Here is a 4,270-nt window from a genome sequence, read left to right as displayed (position 1 = left end):
AAAAAAAAAAAAAAAAAAAAGATAAAAATACATAAAAACTTTTTCAGACCTTGGTCAGGACAAAGTGTAGGCTGTGATTTTGGTATCCACAGAGGTCCTGGATTCAGTCTCCCACAGGCACTAAGTGTGACTATAAACTAATTGTGATGGTTCATTTTATGTGTGGACTTGACTGGACTAAGGGATGCCCACATAGTTGGGGAAACATTGTTTCCGGGTGTGTCTGTGAAGATATTGCTGGAGGAAATTAGCATTTGAATCAGTGGACTGAGTAAAGATCTGCCCTCAGCAATGTGGGTGGGCCTCATCCAATCCGTTGAGGGCCTAGATGCTGGGACACCCATCTTCTGCCCTCAGACGCTGGAGCTCCCGGCTCTTGGACCTTCAGTCTCTGAGATTTATACCTGTGGCCGCTCTCTCCACCCCGTGACCGCACCTTATCTCTCGGGCCTTCAGCTTCCAACTGGAAGTTATAGCATTGACTCACCTAGTTCCCAGGCCTTCAAACTCAGACTGAATGACATCATGGGCTTTCCTGGTTTCCAGCTTGCAGATGCCATACTGTGGGACTTCTTAGCTTCCATAATCACACCAGTCAATTCCTATTATAACTCTCCACTGGTTTATATTTACCAGTATATAACCTACTGCTTCTGCTTCTCTAGAAAACTCTAATACACTGATCGCTGATAGAGCAAATAAATACATATATCAGAAAAACAGAAGCTGGATCTTTCACTGAGACAGGGTTTGCAAACACAGGAAGAAGCTAGGAAGATCCCGGGGAGATGTTGAATCAGAAATATCAGTTGAATTCAGGACATGAACATACACACACATATACAGACAAAGACAACAAAAGAATTACAGATTGTGTGTATATATGTAAAGCGTTTGTACATATATATGTTTCCTAGCCCTCTTCTAAGAGGGTCTAGAAGCACCAATCCCTGGCAACTCTGAGCACACTGAGGGCCAAGAACTTCATCTCTCAATTCTGTTCCGTTCCGTACCCCACTAAAAGGAAACATAGTTCGTCTTAGTCCTTTCTGTTGCTTATAGCAGAATACCTGAAACTGAGTAATTTATAAAGAAGAGGAATTTATTTCCTACAGTTCTGGGGGCTGAGAAGTCCACGGTCAAGGGACCACATTTGGTGAGGGCCTTCTTGCTGGTGTGGACTCTGCAGAGCTCTGAGGTGGCACAGGGCATCACACGGCGAGACGGCTGGGTGTGCCAGCTCAGGTCTCTCTTCCTCTTCTTATAAAGCCACCTGCCCCAGTCCCAGGATAACCCAGGAATCCATGAATATATTTCTCCATTCTTGAGGGCAGAGCCTGCATGACCCAGTCCCCTCTCAACACTGCCACATGGGGGATGAAACTGCAACATGAGCTTTGGAGTGACAAATATTCAAACCATAGCACAGTGCCTTGGAGAGATGGCTGAGTCTACAAGTTAACCCTGGAACTTTTTTTTTTTTGGGGGGGGGGACCAGAAATTAAGGAAGTACTCAAAGAATGATGGGGACATATTAAAAGGACACAGGGGCCAATTTGCAGGTTCTCCCACTCTTCAAATCTAGGGTAATTTGAGTTTCAATACAAATAATGAGACTATCAGATTACAACCCACTGAACAAAATAAGATTCATGAGTCCATGCTAGTAAATAAAGGAATGAAAAAACTATATGAGGGAGAAGGGAAAGGTCTTCCTTATGATAGAATACCAATTAATAAATATCAAAAAAAGGATGAAAATAGATCATTATGGTATAGCAACCACTACATAGGTGGTTGATAAAGGCAAGACTCATCAATAGATGCTAAGGCTGGCGGGTAGATGTCTGATAAGGCACAAGGTATTAGTGGAATAGTGGAATCTCTCTCTGCAACATGCCAATCAAACATAAAGTAGGGGCCAGGCACGGTGGCTCATGCCTGTAATCCCAGCACTTTGAGCGGCCAAGATGGGAGAATTGAGCCCAGGAGTTTGAGATCAGCCTGGACAACATAGTGAGACCCTATCACTACAAAAAAAAATTTAAAAATAAAAAAATTAGCTGGGCAGTGCCCGTAGTCCTAGCTACTCAGGAGGCTGAGGATTGCTTGAGCCCAGGAGTTGAAGGCTGCAGTGGGCTATGACTGCACCACTGCACTACAGCCTGGGAGACAGAGCGAGATCCTAGTAAATAAATTAATTTAATTAATTGGGGAATGGTGACTTCACATTGGAGAAACCTGGCAGACACCGCCTTGGCCAGGTGACAGAGGCTAACATCAGCAGCAGTGGGCAGGGAGAACATGAGCCCCCTGATGCAATGCACTGCGCCACCAGGAACACACATCTGCAGTTGTCTTGCCAAGAATGGGGTCATGAGGACACATTGCCTGGACCCAGGTGGGGGGCCAGCCCGCAGAAGAAAGGTTTGTATTCTGTAAGAGAATGCCATGCTTTCAACGTTTTTGCCCCTTCCAAATTTTATATTGAAATGTAATCCCTTGCTATCCCACTGGTCTTTAAAAGAAAACGATTTTATTTTATTTATTTATTTATTTTTGAGACGAAATTTTACTCTTGTCGCCCAGGCTGGAATGCAATGGCGCGATCTCGACTCACTGCAACCTCTGCCTCGCGAGTTAAAGCAACTCTTCTGCCTCAGCCTCTCGAGTAGCTGGGATTGCACGCATGTGCCACCACAGTCAGCTAATTTTGTATTTTTAGAAGAGACACGGTTTCTCCATGTTGGTCAGGCTGGTCTCAAACTCCCAATCTCAGGTGATCCGCCTGCCTCAGCCTCCCAAAGTGCTGGGATTACAGGTATAAGCCACCCCACGGGGACTTTTTTTTTTTTTTTTCTGAGACGGGGTCTCGCTCTGTCGCCCAGGCTGGGGTGCAGTGGCACGATCTCGGCTCACAGCAAGCCCCGCCTCCCTGGCTCACGCCATTCTCCTACCTCAGCCTCCCGAGTAGTAGCTGGGACTACAGGCACCCACCACCACGCCCGGCTAATTTTTTGTATTTTTAGTAGAGACGGGGTTTCACCGTGTTAGCCAGGATGGTCTGGATCTCCTGGCCTTGTGATCCACCCGCCTCGGCCTCCCAAAGTGCTAGGATTACAGGCGTGAGCCACCGCCTGCCCAATTTTTTGTATTTTTAGTAGAGACAGGGTTTCACCACGTTGGCCAGGATGGTCTTGATCTCCTGACCTCGTGATCTACCCACCTCGGCCTCCCAAAGTGCTAGGATTACAGGCATACATCACCACACCTGGCTCTAATTTTTGTATTTTTAGTAGAGACAGGGTTTCACCACGTTGGCCAGGATGGTCTTGATCTCTTGACCTCATGATCTGCCCACCTCGGCCTCCCAAAGTGCTGGGATTACAGGCATGAGCCACCACACCTGGCCAAAGGTCTCTTCTTTATAAATGACCCTGTCTGTGGTATTTTATTATAGCAGCACAAACGGACTAAGATAGACTGTCAAGGACACTAAGAGACAAAGTGAGGCTAAGGGGCTGTTCCTGCCACGAGGCTGACGAGACATGGCAAGGAATTACCATGCAGTTCTCTGGATAGAGAATAGGACAGAAGGGAAAGAAGACTTTGTGCGTATCTGGTAAAATGGAATGGAGTCTGATGTTCATTCACTTTTGTTTTGCTTTGTTTTGAAGGCGGAGTCTCACTCTGTCACCAAGCTGGAGTGCAGTGGCGCAATCTCGGCTTACTGCAACCTCCACCTCCTGGGTTCAAGTGATCCTCCCACCTCAGCCTCCTGAGTAGCTGGGATTACAGGTGCGTGCCACCATGCCCAGCTAATTTTTGTATTTTTAGTAGAGACAGGGTTTCACCATGTTGGCCAGGCTGGTCTGAAACACCTGACCTCAGGCAATCTGCCCACCTTGGCCTCTCAAAGTGCTGTGATTACAGGAATGAGCCACCGTGCCCAGCCAAATTCACATTGTTTTTAACAGTGTCAATTTCCTGACACAAGGTCCGTAAGAAAGTCAAGTAGGAGAGGGTTCGTGTTTGTGGAGGTATACTTGGGGAATCAAGGGTGCCGGGGCATCAGATCAGATAAAGACAATGTATCTATACATCTATAAGAGAGAAGGTGGGCTGGGCGAGGTGGCTTATGCCTGTAATCCCAACGCTTTGGGAGGTCGAGGCAGGCAGATCATGAGGTCAGGAGTTTGAGACCAGCCTGGCCAATATGGTGAAACCCCATCTCTACTAAAAATACAAAAATTAGCCAGGTGTGGTGGTG

Source organism: Mandrillus leucophaeus, unplaced genomic scaffold (assembly GCF_000951045.1).
Source record: "Mandrillus leucophaeus isolate KB7577 unplaced genomic scaffold, Mleu.le_1.0 Scaffold4, whole genome shotgun sequence".
In the NCBI taxonomy this organism is placed as follows: domain Eukaryota; kingdom Metazoa; phylum Chordata; class Mammalia; order Primates; family Cercopithecidae; genus Mandrillus; species Mandrillus leucophaeus.
Note: the sequence above shows the minus strand (reverse complement) of the source record.